Source organism: Vanessa tameamea, chromosome 5 (genome assembly GCF_037043105.1).
Source record: "Vanessa tameamea isolate UH-Manoa-2023 chromosome 5, ilVanTame1 primary haplotype, whole genome shotgun sequence".
Lineage (NCBI taxonomy): Eukaryota > Metazoa > Arthropoda > Insecta > Lepidoptera > Nymphalidae > Vanessa > Vanessa tameamea.
The window spans coordinates 10725052-10746120 of record NC_087313.1 but is presented as its reverse complement, the minus strand read 5'-3'; the positions used below and the strand labels follow the sequence as shown (position 1 = coordinate 10746120).

Sequence of the window (21069 nt, the reverse complement as noted above, 5' to 3'; positions counted from 1 at the left end):
TACACTGTGCCTCTCGGTTGTTGGGCTGGTTTTGGGCAAGCCCGTTTGGGTAGGTACCACTAATTAATTTCATATTCTACAGCCAAATAACAGTATTTAGTGTTGCTGTGTTCTAGTTTGAAGGATAAGTGAGCTAGTGTTACTACAAGCACAGGTGATATAACTTCTTAGTTAACAGGGTTGGTGAAGCGTTAGTGATATTATAGTGCCAATGTTAGTGGCAGTGGTGACTACTTACCATCAGTTGGCCTATTTGTTAGTCTGCCTGCCTATTTTAAACTAAATAAACTGGTTAATTATTTAAAGCGACACAGAGTTAACCAAAGTATTAAAATTATCAAATAAATAATATATAATTCATGACTTTCTTTAAGATTAATGACTTTTAAACTTAGAAGTTTTATACTAGACAAATGAAGTTAAGGCTCTCTCTCATTTTTTTGTAAATGACGTCGATTAAGAATGTATAGGTTTTAATATTTAATGAAAACGCTTCCATAGTTCGCGAAAACTTCGGAAAATTCTCCCTTTTTTCTTTTTGTAAAAACTGATGTTCTACCAGTGTTGTCATTCTATGTAACATAAACTTCGCTTCACTAATTAAGATTTACAGATTGATTTAAATTAGTGGTTGCTTCGTTGTCCATCCTAAAGCCACGGGTGACCTTTGTACACGTTTGCGTGCTTATTTATTTCGGGTGCCATTTATTTAACGAACCTTGATTACTTTGTGTTTTCGATAATGGCGGTTTTAAATTAAAGCTACACAGTATGTTGTGATTTTACCTTTACTCGGTGACGACGCAAGCAAAAAGTAAAGTTTACATACTGTAAATGACCCATTCTGGTTTATAAGGAGAATGCTAGGAGCTTATTCCACCACGCTGTTCCGTGACTTGTTAGTGGATCTACATATGTGAAAAAATTTCATTCGTATCCTCACGAAGTATTCTTTCATCGTCGAGCATGATATGAATTATAAACACAAAATAAGCACATGAAAATCAGTGGTTCTTGCCCGGGTTCGAACTCCCAATCTTCGTTAAACGTTAACGTTAAAATTCACGTATGGTACAAAAGGCCGCTGAGCAATCTCGGCTCAAGCTGACATAGATAAAGAAATGTTAATAGTTTTCCAAAAAAATCACTTTCAGTCCTTATAAATGGATTTATTATATCATTATACGTTTCTTACATTCGCTTTAAACATTTAAAAGCCAATCATAAGAATTCAGCAACTTTACTCCCTCACATTTTTATGTCAAGAACCTCATAAAGGCCCCCAATTAACATTTCAGGAAGGTAATTCAATCAAAATGTCTATTCATAAGCAAGGTTACGTAAATAAGGTCATTTTACTATATACTTATAAAGTAACATTCTGGCGATTTAAGGGATGGCTGAAGCGCGTAATTATCGTTGAAGATTTTTCTAAAAATAAATATGGAACATATAAATATAAATATAGTGTGTTGGACTTTTCAATAGATTTTTCAAACATATCTATGTCTTTGTCATATGACGGATAGTCACGGGTAGTAAACTGTAAAAATATTGTATTAATCTATAAATAATTCATCTTACCTTATCTTAAATCTATCAATACTACTCTTATAAGGAGGTTATTTTTTATTTAAAATCTGTTCTCGACTTCGCTTTAGCATATGATTTGACACAATGGGACATCTCGCCAACGCGAATACCGGACGTGGAGGATCATACACCTTCCCTGTTGGTCCTTCTGCTGACTTCCCATCCGGATAGCTACCAGGTTATCGTCGATCCCCCTCTGGGCTCGTCGGACCACTGTCTCGTCCGGAGTACAGTTTCGGTTGCGCGCTACTCACGACCTCGTTTCTTGGGTTGCCGCCGAGTGTGGCACTACAAGTCATCAGATTGGGATGGGATGCGGTCCTTCTTTGCATCCTACCCATGGGGGCAGGTTTGTTTCTCGCCGGATGATCCGAGCATTGTTGCTGACTCTGTCGCCGATGTGGTACTTCAGGGTATGGAACTGTTTATTCCGTGTTCTGTGGTCCCCATAGGTGCAAGTCCCAACCCTGGTTTGGTCGTTTCTGCAAAACGGCTTCACGCCGAAAATGGGAACGCTACCAAGACTAACGCATCGGCGTCTCGTGAGTAAATACCAGCGCATTCAGAAAGGAATATAACTCTGCCTCTAGGTCCTTCAAAAACGTGACTGCTAAGGCGAAGACGAAGGACATTGGCAGAATTGGCGAGAGACTGGTGCGCCTCCCTTCAGGAACACCTGCGTTCTGATCTCTCGCTAAGGCTGTCTTAGGGAATTTGCACAAGTACGGTGTACCCATACGGCGATGGAAAAAGCTGATCTTTTAGGCTCTTTCTTTAGGCGAACTCGACTCTGGATGCCTGAGGAAAGTCATCACCAACAATCCCGCGGTGTTATACCACGATGCCGGAGGTTAAATTTCGGCAAAGTGCAGTTCGTAAAGCACTTCTTTCCTTGGATATTCATAAGTCGAGTGGACCCGATAGCATCCTTCCAATCGTGCTACGGACTTGTACTCCCGAGTTGTCGCCGGTCTTAACGCGTCTTTTCCGGCAATCCTATGCATTCGGCGTCGTCGCGAACTCCTGGAAGACTGCTTTGGTACATTCGATCCATAAAAAGGGCAACCGCTCAGACCCGTCCAATTATAGGCCTATAGCCATCACCTCCTTGTTCTCCAAGGTAATGGAGTCCATTATAAACTGCCAGCTCCTGCGGTACCTAGAGGAGTACCAACTGATTAGCCACCGCCAGTACGGTTTCCGTCGGGGTCACTCGACCGGTGATCTTCTAGTTTACCTGACCATAAATGGGCGGAAGCAGTTGAGAGCAAGGGGGAGGCATTGTGGCACAAAGCGCTTCTTACGAAGCTTCCTTCCTATGGGCTTCCCGGGAAATTATGCAATTGGATTACCAGTTTTTGGGCAGATCGCAGCATCAAAGTCATTGTCAACGACTTAAAATTCGTCAATGCTGGTGTTCCACAAGGCTGCGTTCTATCACCCACTCTGTTTCTTCTGCATATCAATCACTTGTTGCAAATCAGTAACATTCACTGCTATGCAGAAGACAGCACCTCATACACCGACCATGCTAATATTTCTCGGGAAAACGTCGAAGAAAACCGGAATAAACTAGTGTCTGAAACCGAGTCTTCGTTAAACAAAGTCTCGAACTGGGGCCGGCTAAACCTAGTCCATTTCAACCCCAAAAAGACGCAAGTTTGCGCGTTAACTGCTAAAATAACACCATTTGTCGTATTTCCGTGATTTGAGAACATTCCATTAGCCGCCACAGCTAGTATAGTATTGGAATACTTGGCGTCGATATTTCAACCCTCGTTCAGTTTCGCGGTCAATTGGAAGGCAAAGCCAAACTGGCATCAAAAAAGCTCGGTGTGCTCAGCAAGGCAAAACAGTATTTCACGTCAGCCCATCGTCTAAGACTATACAAGGCGCAAATTCGACCTCACATAGAGTACTGCTCTCACCTCTGGGCGAGTGCTCCCTAGTAGCAGCTCCTTCCATTTGACCGTATCCAACGTAGAGCGGCTCGAATTATCGACGATCAAGCCCTTTCCGATCTGCTTGATCCCTTGAGATGTTGGTTCGCTCTGCATCTTCTACAGAATTTTTCACGGGGAATGTTCCGAGGAATTGTTCGGATTAATCCCGGTTGCTGAATTTCACCTTTGGACATCTCGTCAAAATTCCAAATATCACCCGCACCACCTACATGTCCGAACCACACCAGCGCGATTTTTAAGACATTTTCTGCCTCGCACAACCACTCTGTGGAACCAGCTTTCGCCGGCAGTTTTTCCGAACCTTCGACTTGGGAACTTTCCTAAAAGCCCGGCAACGCACCTGCAAGCCCCCCGGTGTTGCAGATGTCCATGGGCGGTAGTAGTCACTTTCCATCAGATGAGCCTCCTGCTCGTTTGCTACCTATAACATAAAAAAAAAATGGTTTCTAAAAAAACTGGTAGAAAGCTACATTAATACTGAGTGCTATACCTACCCTAGGTATAAATTCTATTTATATCATAACATATATATATTAATAAATTACATCCGTGCATCGTTTATATATTGCAAATTTGGGGTAGCTCGCAATATATAGACGAGGAGATGTTTTTTTGTGATACCAGAAACTGAAAAAACGATTAATCCAAGACACATAAAACTGACGCAGCAATTGACCTGTCAAGCGTGAACTTCATGTTCTTCTAAAATAGCGCCATCTTTTAAAATAGGAGGAAACAACATTTGACAGCTAGTCGCCTTTATTGTATCCCACAACTGCAAGCGTTACCACGTCTGCGACGAATCGCTTTTGTTCCTCATAATTTTATACTGTGTTATTGTAACTTCTTAAGAAAAGAATAAACAAATGGCTTATCCTAATAGAGATGGAGATTTGCCTTTATATATGAGTAACATAATGAAGCAGTGAACATGAAAAATGTTGTAATATGATTTATTATTTTATCATAATTATTGTGAGAGCTAGTTACTTTATGGTAACTTGTTTTACTTGAATTAACTGCTTAATAAGATTAAAACCATGCGTGTTGTAGGTTACTTATATAAATACAGGAAATCGTTATATAAACACAGTAAATACAATTGTTTATATTGACATATCAACAAATTCGACTTATTCATTATCCAAGTCACGTTCATTCGATACTAAATAATAAGGAATAACATTTAATTGAAATATCTATATACGTTTACAATTACGACAATTGCTTATTAAAACATAACTTTTTAATAAAAAAATCAGTGTGTAATTGAAAATATCAGTTGTATGATTTAAGGGTCCTTGAGGAGAGGTTCGAGAGGAACACATCACGGGAGAGGCCGCTGATGAATTATATCGACACGATTCCATAGCCTCTCCGATTCTTGCTAAAGAAGGCCATCGCAGTAGTTAAGAACAACTCGTAGTTCAGCTTGCCAAAAGAGGCCCGGTACTTTCTGAAGGTTTCCATCGAGTGAAAAGAATGGTTTAATGGTTACTTTACTTGTAATAATATACATATAAATCGAAAAACAAAGCAAAACAGATTTCAAACTATTGAATGAGTAATAGTATACATACATTTGTATGTATTTATAACAGATTATTGTGCTTTTTTCTTAATTACTAAAATAATTTTCATAATTGTTAGTTTTACAAGAATGTTTAAGTATATAAATTACAAAGAAGCGCAGCGACGTAATTGATCGATTTGATTTAGTAGAACCTTGAACCCACGGTAAAAAATCGATACTTTTGATTGTATTGCTAACAGCCATGTAGGTATCACACATTGAAAGCAAACTATGTGCCCATAACGAACACGCGTAACCGAACCGGTGAACGATTGAATGTTAACAACATAAATGATTGAGAATTTAGAATTTTATTATATAAGAACGAGAATGATTTAGCGGAAATTCTTTGATACGTCAAGTTTTGAGCCGTTAAGAATACATAAATGTCATAAGTGCGTTTTTAATATTATATATTTCTTATGAACGTATTATAAAAAAATCCATTAATATTAAAGTCCCCTGTGACCTTTTCGAGTGTGGCGCTTTTGAGATATCGTTCAATGCGGCCCTTAGTTGCCGGAGCTCTCGACACTACTCAATTCAATATGAACACCACTCGTCGTTTCTCGTCTGTAGGTAACTTTTTGTACGGTTCTCGATGTTCTACGTTTCATAGCTCAACAAATTTTTCATGTGAACTTCGGATAAAATTTCGAATTTTGTTTTGACATACTTTATTCAGGTCAGGGCGGCTTCAACCGAGGGGAATGAATTATTCTTTCTAAAAATCGTAAAAACGCTTCAACGCTTGGTTATTTAATTTCAGTAGTAGCTAGTAGCAGTCTAAGTAACGATGTTAAAGTTAGGTCTGGATATTCATTTGTATGTAAAAATTGTTAAAACTTTTTCTATTCCTACTTCAATTTTAACTTTTTCGTATATATATATATGTATATCATAATCCATAAATATTATTACTACATAAATATTCATAACAATATATTAGTAAGCAAGCTCAAGCGGAAAGAAACTTAATGGAGTGCATCAAGATCTTTAACAGATTTCATATTATTCCATTATGGTTCTGGAGTAATAATACTATTTATAAACGCTGACTTCTATACTGGACTTGATTTTAATATGAGTTTATATGATTGAATCGAATCCATTAGTATTAAAATTCTACCTAAACCTATCTCGCGAGATTATAAACAGTCGTAATATTGCGAACAGTGATTCAAGATGTTAAGTTAAGATATTTTATTAATTGAAATCCGATAATTCGAAATTACTGCTAATTCCCTGGTTTATGCATAACCGTCACATAAATCACTATAATGATGAACCGTGCCGATTTGAATATATAAACAGTAGAGGTATTCTGTAAGAATAAAATCGAAACTCACCACAGAACTCAGAGAGTTGAGAGCAGAGTGCTGTGTGATGTGACATGATTGTAATAAGATGTAACATGTGTAAAATGTTCTGTCTGTCAAGAGCGGTTTATCTGAGATGACATATGAGACGGAGACACGTGAGACTATTATTATGACGTAGAACTATATTGATTTACGCGAATTTCATCGTATATATGCAACTCTAGAAGGAATTGTTAGTATATAGCTTCTATAATAAAAAAAACATAGCAATCTTTATAAAGACGTAATCTAAAACAACAATAGGTGTTCAGCACAAACACATTCTTCTTCAATTATTCAATCAAAATCTTCATTTATTGGTGCTGATCTGTATCAGCAACAAAAAGTTTTTACTTTTTATATAATTGTGTCGTATAACTTCAGGAAGGCTATCCATGGACAATATCAAGTATGTTGTTATTTTTCAATTGACGACCTCAAAAAATCCCCACATCCCAATTCCAGATCGAGCAATTGAAAAAATTTTTTTGTCAAGAAATTCCCTATAAGACTGAAGTTACGAAATTGGAAGTGTTACATCCTGTTCCGAGGCAAGCATGAAAGATGTGGGCTCTGCGCCTGATCGCTGTACAGTCGTTTCTGATTGCCATCTAATCAGATTATTAGTGAGTCCTCACTGGATAGACCTATATTAGTTGAACACCCATGCATTATTATATATCTTTCACAATCAGTTCTTAAGGTTGACCATAGTGGAAGAAATTCATTCAGTTTTTTTTTTTCGATTTAAGCCTGAGGTTTATTATACCGTTGTTGTTATTGTAACGTTGGGACAAGAGGGGAGAGAGAATCATTGTGCCGAGTGTTTTTCAAATAACAGCTTTACTTTGTATCGGCAAATTGTGGATTTCAATAACGTCTTATAAATGAAATAGAATAGAAACTCTTAGTAGAATCAGATCAATAATTTACAGATAGGTTACCGTTATTAAATTTAAAAATACTACGGTATCTGTTTGCATCACACAATTGTCATCGTATTCAAAATAAAATATTTTTATTATAAAATATTTAAGTAATATGACATACTATTTTTTGTTAATAATTATTTCATAATGCTTTGGACCTTTAGTTTTTATTGGAAAACAGGAGGACTTGTAATTTTTGGGTATATGTTACTCTACGTTAAACCTCGAAGGTTGAATCGAGAACCAGGTATCGTTTCTTTTCTTCTTTAAGTTTCATAGTCTCATTGAAGCAAAGCGTATTTATTGTAAGAAAAGATTATTGTATCTGAAAAAAGATTAAATCAATTCAATTATCTTTGTTTCAGTACTAAAATTTCTACACAAAACCAAATTCATCTAGAATTTGTATAAATAATATACATGAGCGTATAAATTAAATCGTTAATTTAAAGTTGTGCGATAGTTTGTTATGTTCGAGTTTTGTAGTTTGTGTTTTGTGTTCTCGAGACTTCAGTTGATATTTTTTTAGTAAATATGCTTACCGAGAATAGGGAGTACAACCTAATAGAAATCTTTGTATATAATTATTTCAATAGATATAAACAATCGCATGTCCGTGTAAATAAAACATACGTAATAATAAAAAATACAAAACCATTTTCATAAATAAAAATGTCAATTACGATAAAATTTTATTTTTGAAAAATCTCGATTATCTATCTTTTTGTAGGCAATAATGACAGGACGTTTTTTTTTGTTCAATACACGTAATTGGTGGTAGGGCTTTGTGCCAACCTTTGGGTAGGTACCGTTCATTCATCAATTATATCGTAGCAACTGACTTGAAAGGTAACGAGCTTGTATAATTAGAAGCACATTTGACGAAGTTTTAGATCGATCCATAGAGATTCGAATTGGCGATGATATAAACTGACACTCCAGAGCCTCCATACTAGTATATCTTGTTATTAACTATGATACAAGTACATTATGATTTTGCTATTGTAAAGTTATTATATAAAATGGCCTATTAAAATAAATGTTTAATTTAATGTCATTCTTATTTTAGTTTAGTTTTTAATTTCAAATTATTTTAGTAAACCGTTTCTCTTTATAAATCAACTCTATTGGTGAAGTTTTAATATCGATGCTACAATTTATACGTCTCTTGTCGATTAATTTAATCGAATATTTTGTTTGAAAGGGGTTCGTTTGCTTTCATTCGCTTCTATTTCGAACCGTTGGAGCAGTCAGTGCGTACAACCGCATCACTGTTTGAACCCAAATGTTTGACACACTCGCCTGTCTAAATCATAGCTCGAATTATACCCGTTAACGAGCTCGTTGTTCAACGAACGGAAACTGTTGATTACCTCTGAACCTTGACTATGTCGCAGATTAATGTTAAAGCAAATATATGGAGCATATTCTGTTGAGAGTTCTGGGGAGAGAAGTATTATATAATCAAGGATTTGCTTTGAGGTTTGAATTGAGTGCCTTAATTATAAATTAAGCCTTTTGATTGTTATAAGTTACTGTAATCAGCTTAACTTAAACACGTATTACAAAAATTGTTTACTGGTTACTAACGGCGACGTAAACAAAGACTTTTTATATTTAAAATATCTGGAACAGTGAAAATATAGCTGTGTTTAGATAACATCTCAAAAGATAATTTCTAGGAAATGTTAAACTGAAAGATGATTACAGAGCGATCTTTAAAACAAAAAAATAGAAATATTAATTAATATTATAGGGGAACAGATTGTCTAGTTTCTTTGTTTGTTACGTGTTACCCATCATCATAAAATTTTGCATACACTTTTACAGAGGTAAAGAAAAGGACATGAAATACCAAAAAAATGACTCCCCCCCATCTCTCACATCGATATCGATGAGGTCGAAGTCGCAGTCGGAAACTAGTATATTTACGAATACTGACAAGAGTGACTCAAAACCTTTGCTAGAACTGCTGCAGAACCGACAACAAATTCCATCAAGGAAGTTATTAGGGACATAAAAGCAGAAGGAAAAAAACAAACATATCATTTTAGTTAAGAGTACATACTGCAACGGCTGGGAATAAATGAGCAGTCGGCTCTAGACTACGTCCCACTGTCTTACGGCAAAGAAAGATCGCATATTCAAGCACATAGCACCGGCCTTGAAACCCAGCTAAACATTAAGTTGATAGAGACTAACATTCTGTTAGAAAACATAAAAAGCTAAAAATTTTTACTCCTATATGTGGAGAAAAATTAGCAGTGAACAGAAACGACATACGCATGCGAGTACCCAAACACAAACGTCAAGTACTCGAAAAGCCACAGCCAGCGGTATTCCGCTAGGACCAAGCCAGGCAATTAGACCTCGCGCAGATTGAGATTGAGATTTTTTTTGAGAATCTGTCAATCAATCAAAGTGTAAGCGGGGAGACCTAGGCCTAAGAGCTAGGAATTTGGCCTTGTTCATGGGGAATAAATACGACGGTCTAGTGATAGGTTTCTGGAAAACCAACGTATTAAATAGAACATCAATGGAGCATGCTGGTGAGATTCCGATTTCATATAAACCATAACATTACCGCTAGAGTGCTATAATTAATTGACTTATATATATATACATTTATTATATTTCATCAATATGCTATTACATGGTCCATAAAACGGAAAACAGCTAATGTCATTAAGAAATATTAAAATTGTAGAATTAATTATAGGTTTTTTCTACTTTAGGCGTGTGCTGTGTCCAGTCCAGTTTATGTGTTTTTTTTGTAAATATAAATTTAACAGATACTTATAAATTACAAAGAACATTTTACAAGTTTAAGTTTAGTTTAAAACACTACCGTCTGATTTAAACGATGTGCTTAGAGGTGATCAAAATTATGAACATAATAAAAGTAAAGCTTTGTAAACTTACCTGTTCAAAACCGTTTGTTTTTGAAAGACATGGGTTTGAGGTAAAAAATAAATAGGCATAGTCTTCATACTCTTTAATCCGTAGCCCTTCGACTAATGGTTTGCGACCCCCGAGGGGTCACAACCGATTGATAACACTGAAGTACTCTTAAATAATTGTCATACAGATAAGGAAACAGATAGTATTGATCATTGACACAATTTATAATTCCGTAAATTGTTCTTAACTTTTCCGATATTTTCCCTATTGTTTCCCTCGTTCAAAACATTTCATATTTCGAAACAAACTCAAACATTTATTATATTTGAATATTGTCTACGTGACCATTTATAATACAATAGTAAGGGAAGCTTACTACTTACGCTTCTAGCGTATTTCATAAGTTAATTATAATTCGGGTAAAAGTAATCTATGTATATCAGTGATAATATTTATTTCGTATTATCTGTAAATAAATACTGGTACATGTGTATCCAAAACCCGCATTGGAGCAGCGTTGTTGAAATAGCTCTAAGCCTTCTTCACAAAGGGAAAGCCCTTAGCCCAACTGTGGGTCATTGACAAGCTGTTACGTTACTTATACTGTTTTTCGGAAGGTGTTATTACTATATGTTCAGAAAGGCACTTGAATTTTAATTAAAGTAACAGCGTTAAAAGAAACTAAAGTAATATATAACCATAATACGTTAAAACAAAATTATGCTGTCTCACTTGGACGTATCAAAATAGGTCATCCACAAAACCCAAATATATTATTCAAATTATGTGCTCTACGCGAACGTAAAAACAGGAAAATTTTAAATAAACGTTAATGTCGTATTTCATTCGAATTTGTTTCAACTTTTATTTTGTAGTTGTTGTTGTAAGCGTAAAAACTGTGCTTATCAAATTAAGAAGCAAGAGATTTTAAATTCCTTAATGTACAAAATATAAATTTATATTGTACACCTCGTATGTGAAGTAGTGTGTCAGTGTTCCATTATTGACTCAAAGCTCTAGTTATTTTTATTTTATTAAATCACTTATTAACAAATTACGTAATTAAATTTAATTTTTATTGGTCTTCTTCGGAGATATCGAAGTGATATTGATCGAATAACCACGCTGGAGAGTTGGACAAAGACTAAGGGCTAAAAGCTATCGTCCCGCAGTGAGATTAATTGAAATCCTTTCAATAGTTCCTGATAAGTGCACATATAATATTAAATTACGAATTTGTCTTATCTATAAAAATATATTTATTTTCTGATTGATTAAATATATCGTTTGACTAAAATAAATCAAATACGTAAGTGGACACTTACTGGAGTGGATCTTAGTGGAATTACAAAATAAATTATAATAATGGCAATATTTTTCGAAAACTCATAATTCTTTAGAATGGATTGAGTTAGTATGTTTTGATGGCGATGCTGTCTAGAAACAAATCATGCAGCCATGCCAAAAATAATCTCAATAAAATATTAGGAAACATTGTAAATAGCTTTATTTGGCTGAAATTGGTAGTGATATTGCAAATTTAATGCTCCGTTCACAATTTACAATCTCGTCAGATTAATAATAAACTTATTTCAAATTCATAATAAGAAAGGCGAAACAAGAGGCAGCATATTGCTCGGTCTACTTAATTATGCCTATAAAGCTTAAACCTGTAAGTATGATTACTTCAAATCAGGCGTCACCGCATATGGCGAAGTAAGAAATATCAACCATTCCTTACATTACCAATGCATCGCCAACTTTGAGAATTTAGAAGTTATATATACTTATCTATAATCTAATACAGTAGTTCCCAAACTTATTTTTCTCGTGGACCACTTTCAAAATTTTACTGGTTTCGGTGGACCCGCTGCTGCTACATTTCTACCACATTCTTAAAGTCGCCAAAAAATAAAAATTGTGTCGCTTCTGAGTTTTGTCCCTATATTCCGATAGGGAAAATAAAAACGAAAAATGGTACATTTTATAACACTTTATTTATTAAAAGAATAGAATTACAAGAAAAAATTAATAAGGTAATATAGGTTCAGGTCATAATTTTAATTAATGGGAAGGATGTATTTGATGGAGTTTTAGCAAACGATCAATGTTTGGCTTTAATTTTGTGAGCAATAACCGTAAATCCCCCCGCTCTGTGATGTTTAATTTGCACCTTTTTTTTGTTAAGAGGTTTGTAACGGCACTAAAACTCCTTTCGACAAGGTATGACGAGGGAAAAGCTATTAAAAATTTCCTTGCGATTTCCCACAGTCCAGAATATTTTTCGGGTATTTCTGCTTGCAGCCAAAATGTTTGGTAGCCTTTTCTAAATTTCACCTTCAGCTTCTCATTGGTGTTTAGCTCGAGCAGCTCCTCTTGTAATAAAACATTGGCCACTTCCGTTTCATCAAATGGATTTATGATCCATGGTGATATATCCATCGTCAGCATATCTTCAAACCTGGTTTTGAAGTCATCATGCAGGGTACTTAAATGTTGACTGTAGGTATGGATATCCTCATCAATACATTCTACCTGCGCAAATGTTTCGCTTCATAAATTTCAATTTCCCAAGAAAAGCCGAAATTATTCCCTTTGTTTATATTAAATTTAGGCTGTCACCTTGTAACTGCAAGTTAATATCATTAAATTTTTTAAACAAATCTGTCAAATACGCAATGTCTGCTTTGAATTTGATCAAGTTTTCTTTTAAATTTGGATCTCTACTTTCTAGGAACTCTAATACGGAGTCGAAAACAGAGTAAAATCTCGTTAAGCATGCACCTTTTGACAACCAGCGTACTTCAGTATGTAAGAGCAGTCATTGGAAGTCTTCATCATTTTTGTCGCCACAATTGAGCAAATAAACGCGTATTCAATGCATTGCTTCTGATTTTGTTGACAGCTTTTATTACAAAATGAAGAGATTGGTTCAACCTGTCACTTAAAGGTTTTGCCACAAGATATTGTTGGTGGATTACGCAATGAATAGCTGTAAGTCCTGATATAATTATTTTGAGATGACTTATAAACCCACGATATTGCCCGACCATTGCAGGAGCTCCGTCTGTTGCCACTGAAATAATGTTTGTAAATGAAATCGATTTTTCCGTAAAAAAATTACTCAGGACATTAAATATTGATTCGCCTTTAGTGTCAGTCTCCAAAGTTCTGGCAAATAGCAATTCTTCGTGTATTTCTTCCTCCATAATAAACCGGACATATGCCAATAATAATGCTTCATTACCGGGTAACATTGACTCGTCCAGTTGTATAGAAAAATGAGTTTTTTGCAGATGATTGCACAAAAAACTTTCGATATCAGAGCTCATTTCATCAATGCGTCTTTGTACAGTATTGTTACATAATGGAATTCTTTTTATTACGTCAAATGGAGATTTGTGCAAAACAGTTTTTAAAACCTCTTCAACAGCGGGTAAAATTAATTGTTCTCCGATAGTGTTCGGTTTTCCAGATTTTGCTATAAGTAATGAGATATTGTAAGATGCTCGCAAGCCATCATCGTTACTTTGAGATGTTGAAGCGAACATACTGTGCATGGTGGGTCTCTTTTCATATTTTTCCTTCGATGTTTGAAAATATTTTAAATCTTTACCTATTTTATCAGTATGACACCTTTTTAGATGATCTTCAAGCTTTGATGGTTTCATAGAATCATTGCTCAAAACATTGTTGCATAATAGACACATGGGCAATTGTTTGTCTGCCTCTGATGGAACAAAACCATATTTCAAATAATTGACACTATATTGTCGACATTTTTTCTTTGCTGTAGCCATGTTTCGTGACAGATGAAAAACGATAACTAACATTTCATCAAATCAATGAGTTCACGCGTTCCGTGTATTTGCGTGTTTTTTGTCTGCGGCTTTTTTTTTTAATTTTGGGATTTTGGGATTGTTAAAACGAGACAAACTGGCATCGAAGCTCAAGCCCCGCCCTTTTCCCATCGCCCGCGCACCGCTCGCTCTTTCTGAAAAGGAATAATTTTGATAAAATAGTTACTTCAAAATCAATTTTAAATGATTGTGAAATTACTGTTTTATAAAATTAGTAGTTATTTGCAAGAAAAATTACAAAATTTATTGCTCTGCAATATTGCTTATTCGGCCTTTTTAGAGAGGTAGTGCTTCTCTCGTGAAAAAACAATTGAATATAACGTGCTGTGTTTGTCTTCAATTCGAAAGAGGACAATTAAAATATCTGTAAGTTACTAAGTTACCTATCTATACAAGCAGTTGTGATCAACCGAGTAGTACACATAAACAAAATACTTAAGTACTATAACATAAAAAAGGTAGGTACTTACTTTTCTCCGGCACTAGCAAACACTGATATAGTTTTTCTCACACCTTTTTTTAGAAATTCCGGAAACAAATAAATTAGTTTGCCTTTGGCATCAAGTATTTTTAGTGGTGATCAAGTTAATGTCTGAAAAAGCATTAAGCATTGTCGGGCGGATAGCGCTTTGCGAGTCTGTACACGAAATTGTACGTAATATCGAATACGCAAGTTTGGACAAGTAACAGTCGCTTGCCTTATTAAAATATTATCTGCTTGGTTAGGTACTTAAAACAATGTAGGTAGGCCCTTATAAAAACTATGCTTACATTTTTGCTATTTACTATCAAAAGCAGATAAATTTTCGTGGACCCCCATTAACATCTTATGGATCTCCATTTTTTATTCAAGCCTACGTAGACCCCCAGCAAGTCTCCCGTGGACCCCTGGGGGTCCACCTGGACCACTTTGGGAATCACTGATCTAATATCTAATCTAATATCCCTTGTTTTTAATTGACTGGCTCACTCGATTGTTAAAATTATACCACAAAGTAATTCGGTGCTTACAAATACACCAATTAACGGTGCTATCAAATATCCGATATATACGCTGTTAAACGTATGGATTAAATAAATTGGAGTTAAATACTTAATCTAATCAAGCGTAACAAAATTCCATGATACAATTCCAGTGCGCGTTGAGTTCGGTTCGTTAACATATAAAGTATGTTAATATTGTTAATGTATCTAAATAATAAAACATTAAAATAAAATCTGTGTCATATCGATTCGCAAAAGAGTGATTTTAATATTAAGTAATGAATTTTCATAGTTCAATTTTCGTCTGCTTTCGAGCTTTCAAATTAATTGAAGTTTAATCGACACATTCATGTTATGACCTGATGTTTTTCTTCATCAAATACGAGATTAAGCATAAACTCAAACAAAGCTCATGAAAATTACTGAGTTACTAGGTATTTAATTTATGTTAAAGCATCACTGGGATGTTTGGAGTTGAATTAGTGTTGCTCGGTTAACATTGATGTATTCTATCTATGTTAACTGAAGATTTTATGAAAAATTTAAATCTTTATTTACCTTGTCATTTCTTGTTTAAGAAGAATGCTTATATTTTTTTTTTAATTTAAGAACGGTAGACGATCTGACAAATAGACCACATGAATGGTGGCTAATGGTCACTACAGCTGGCAGATACTGGCAAAAATAAAAGTAATCAATCCTTACGTTTTTCGTAGTCAGACTGGATCACCCTTCAAATTGTATTACGACAATACTTTGTATTACTGCTTGATGACAGAATATATGGTGTCTACCCAGATGAGCTTGCCTATCACACAGCCCTATCACCAAGTAAATTATATCGTTACGATATTGCATTATCCACGTCTACAGTGATATGGGTTAATCTTCTTAGCACTAACCGTGCAGAGATTTGACCCACAGAAGTTTATGTCATAACAGTGATACAGTTATTGTCATTTATATGCGTAGGGACGTATTTATACCACAAATTGAGGTCACTCTACGTAATAAAGCAATTTATATGTCAATGCATTTTCTATGTAAATATTTATGTTAGGACTTTTTCGTCTATGGAGCCGATTCTCAAGGTAAAGAACATTTTAAGAGGAATACGACTTTTGGTTTGTTTTATCTTTCGATATATGAATATCGTTAGGTACCTTAGAGATTCGTGGGAGAAGTACAGTTATATAAAAAAAAAACAAGAAATGTATTAATTGTCGAAGAATTTGTTAGTATTAAAATACAAAATATTAACGGTCTAACTTATAAACGTTGTTTAGCGGTGCTTTGTTAAAGATTGATTTGTCTCTTTCTGTCATTATTCAGAGGACTTTTGAAAGAAGAAGATAGCATTACTTTAATCATTATCAAGCATTAGTATAAACAACAATTTTTATTTACAGCCGTAAATATGTAATTAAATTATGACATTAAATATGTAAGTAAATATGTAATTAATTTATACATATATACAAGGAGATACTCCTTAATAGTATTATGCATATGAAAGTGTGTTTGTTAGTTTGTATTTCTTTCACGCAACTATAGAACTAAGTATCGACTTGATATTTTACGCATAGCTTACAGACCGAAGAGTTACATAGAACACTATCACGGAAAATTTACGGTTCTTGTGAGACAATTCAACATTATTACGTAATAACATCTTTTTCCTAAAACGGATTCGAATGTAATTCTGTAAAAAGAGTCTTTGATTATGGTATAACACGAAAAAGTGCGCGAATAGCTGTCGAGTATCTATTTAGCATAATTCTGTAATTTCCTTTTCTCACTAAAACGGCGGAACGCGATTTTATGAAAATTACTTATGAAGGCACGTTATTACTTGGTGGTAGAGCTTAGTGCAAGCCCGTCTGGGAAGAAACCAGTCACTCATTATATATTCTACCGTCAATCTGTAATACTGAGTATTGTTGTGTTTCGGTTGAAGGGCGAGTAATCTACTATAACTACAGACGCAAGGATAATAACATTATAGTTTCTAAGGTTAGAGATGCCTTGATGATGTAAGGAATGAAATTTTTTGCCGCACCAATGTCTAAGGGCAATGACCACTTACCATCAGGAAGCCCATTTGCGTCCCCAGCTACATACGTTATAAAAACAAAGAAGTGAAATCTCACACGATAATGTTTATTTTAGAAAAATTAACAGCCCGTGGTATAAATATTTAGTACATTTCAGTAATTTCCTCATTTCATGGCTGAACGACTGAGAATGAAATATCTCGAAATGTATAATCAGTTTAAAGTTAATTTCAGTTAAAAAAGAAGAGAGGGATTTCATTTCAAATTAAAAAATAATTCCGTTTAAATTTACTCGATATTTTATTACGTTACAGTATTTGCCAAGCCAACAGTCCGCCTACCGATGCGATAAAAAAAAAAATTATAAAACCAAGAACACTGCAAAAGTAAACAAAAACAACATTTAATATATGAAATGTATACCAGTTATTATACAGTGAAACAAATCTCCTGCAGATTAAATCGAGGGCGATACCTAGTATCAGTGTACCTAGTACTAAGTGTTCGTGATCATCTCCGGAGACTAATGAAAAGAAATCATGTTGCGATGTAATTTAGCGGAAAAGAAATACTGCATTGTATAAAAGTAGAACGACAACCCTATCAGTATAAAAATGTAATAAAAAGGAGTTTGTATTGTTTTTTTAATTTAATCGGTCAGTCTGGTCGATTTCGGCCACGGCGCCAAATCTCGAGCACAAATGTGTGCACAGGTGTGTGCAGCTCCCTATTCCCTCACACTCATAATACGACGGGATTATGAGAGAAACGGCACCGAAGCACGGGAGCTAACATATTTCTTACTTCCAGACTCCGGACTTCTACTTTAAATAAGTCTATCCGATGGTAAGTAGAGACATCCACTCATGGTAGCGTAAGATTGAGAGTATTTGCCTATGTCGTCTCGATAAAAATACATATATTTTGGAAATATAAAATCCATGCACGTAGGTATGTATATGCTTAGACGTGGCACTAAATTTAACATTGTAGGCCGCGACATATAGGACTTTTTATCTCGGGAAATTAATGTGCCTTCGGGAGCAATGAAAAAACTACATTTTTATTCAAGCGCAATGTGAACGATCTCGCGGACACAGCAACTAGTATTTTATATTTAGATGAGTATTTTAACCGATTTTACTTCGGTTAAGATTGACGTGTTCTCTCAATGTTCCATGTTTTCGTCTCTTATTTCGATTATAACTTTAATATTTTTTTTATACTACCTCATTAGTTTAGTATCTAGGTCGCAGATTCCAAGATCCTGGGTTGATACATTAAGAAATTCTAATCAGCAGCCCGAAGTATGAAAGTTGGCAGTACTTACAGACCCGTGCCTCTAAATCTGCTGGTCAAGCGCTTGAATTTAATCCAGTCGGATAAGCCGTGCACTTGTTTGAGCATACATTTGTGCACTATGATATTATGTCTTATACAGTTTGTTGATCTTCCTTGAGAAAAGCCGCTGTAGACAAAGTTTGTCCGGGGCAGATCATCCTCTATTTGTCTAAAATAAGCAGGAAAAGTACGAATAAGAAAAAAAATGTCGATAATTTTAGAGAAAAAAAATTATTTTTTGAAAATTTTAATATGCGTTTTGAGTAAACTGATATCGTAAGAAGGGATTCAGTACCAATTACTGAAGTTTAAAATAAAATATACAATATGGTCTTTTTGTATTCATACTTTAATTTATTGAAAAAGTAAATATACTTCAAATGAATGATATATGCGAGAGTCCAAATTAATTAACTGCCCGTTTCAAAGTGATAAATGAAAGTATTGGGTACTGAATAAAACCGGTAATTAAATTTCATGTGGCTGGGTTCGAGGTTTATAAGTTCAGAATATTGAGTAATATTTCTGTGGGTCACTAAGCCTTGGGGACTATTGAGACCTTGACCTAGTTATAACAAACTATTATATATAAAATGTCAACCTGAGACAACTCTTTCAACTACACAATGCAAAATAACAAAATGTCATTTCTGTATAAAACCGTCAATAGATCGTACCTTAACTTGTTTTTCTTAGCTTTACCCTTAAGCCTAACATTCAATAAATATCCTCATTGATATTATAAATCTGATAAGTAAGTTTATTTATTCCTTCGATAATATTTCACAGGTCTAGTGGCTAGATATAAGGCCTGCTTCCGAACCTCAGATCGGCCCGATAAAAATGTTATTGGTTTATGCTATCGAAAAATTCTCAGTTTGTAAACTGACAGACAGACGTCTGTTCTTGTTGTCTGGGTCTGGAAGTTGGAAGTGCAGACAATTCTGTTCGTTGGCCCTGCGCCTAAAATATTTCGGATCCCATCGGATTGTTAGTGTGCGGCTGAAGAGAGTGTACCTGTGTTTGCGTAAACAACCTGCACTATAATATGTCCTGCCTGGTTGGTTTCTTTCTTGAGATGAGACAACCGCCTTGGCCGAAATCGCTCAGGATGATATTGTTATATTATTATTAATTCACGTATTAACTATTTAGCCCATCCCTGTGAAGTTTTGCACACGTTGTAGGTTAAGACAAGGACAAGACATACGGTACTTAACTCCCTTCACACACGGACAAAGCCGTAAGTGGAAACTAGCTATAATAAAAATAAGGGTTTACATCCAAAATACCTTTTAAATAATTATAAATGTATAGCGTGGAATTATATTGCTTAAAAATTTGGTTACATTTTTATTCGAGAATAAAATGTTTCTAAAACAGGCAAAGCTTGTATTACTCTGCAAGTTCTGGCATGTATGACAAACACGCAAATCAACAATACGAAAAACGGAGCCACGCCCATAAGTAGAACGATTTAGAAAAAACATTTCCACAATAACTCGAAAATACTTGTTTATCTAAAAATATCCTCCAACACGGTATTTTAAAATGAACATAAACGTTCAACATTTTTGTTATGTACTACGCTATACAATTATTAGACACAGTTTAACGTATAAAATCATAAATATGAATCATATTTTAAATTAGCGAAGAAATGTTAAGTTAATTTTCTTTATAACAGACATTAGAAGTAATAGCCCAGCGTTTACAAGACGTGAATCTTACCTGATCATACTGAGTTCAAACCCGGGCCAGGGATCATTAGAAGATTATCCGGACAGAAGGATTTTTTTAATCGTTTTACACTAGGTCTCTCGGTGTATACCCATTTATTTGTAGTTTTTAGTTGTTAATTTTGTTTTTATTCAGTGGAGCGAAAACGATTCCATTAGCAGATATGGCAGACCCCATTGAATAACTGGAATTTTTAGTTTGGTAAAATCTTTGATAAAATAAAAGTAATCACCTCATATTAGCAACAAAATTTAAAACGATGTTTTGTAATTCGTATTGACTTGCTAAAGAATCAGACGTAGACACAGGAATTGCTAAATTTTTCAGTAAAAATTCACTATTATGTTACAAAAATAGTTTAGGTATACTTTTTGTTTATACACGAAATAGGTATCGCGTGAGGAGACGCAAGGAGAAACAAAGATATTTGTAGAAAAGAAATAAATATCTTTAGCTAGCTTAATTTAATTTATTCCCGCTCTGTAAAATTTTAAGTTGATGAGGACTGGTGGTTGTGTGTTTGAAGTTTTTTAGAATTATAAAGCTAACTTCGAGACGGTGCCCTTGTTAAAGCATCCGTTTAACCAAAGATTGCGGGGCAAATTTACTTCTAAAATTTAATATTTTTTTTTACATTTTCCTATTCCTAAATCAATTTATTTTCAATACTTTAAGAATCTTTTATTAAACGTGTTTTCGTTTAACTTCAGATATTCATATTTTAATGTAAACGAAAAGCTTACAAAATGTATAAAAATCCACAAAAGTC

The 21069-nt window shown here is 34.6% G+C and overlaps 1 protein-coding gene across 2 annotated transcripts in view; it reads right to left on the bottom strand.

Annotated features, from left to right (window-relative positions):
* The window catches only part of LOC113392301 (GTPase-activating Rap/Ran-GAP domain-like protein 3), a 133898-nt gene that overhangs the window by 41147 nt on the left and 71682 nt on the right, over positions 1-21069 (bottom strand). The gene's annotated exons all lie outside the window — the stretch shown is intronic.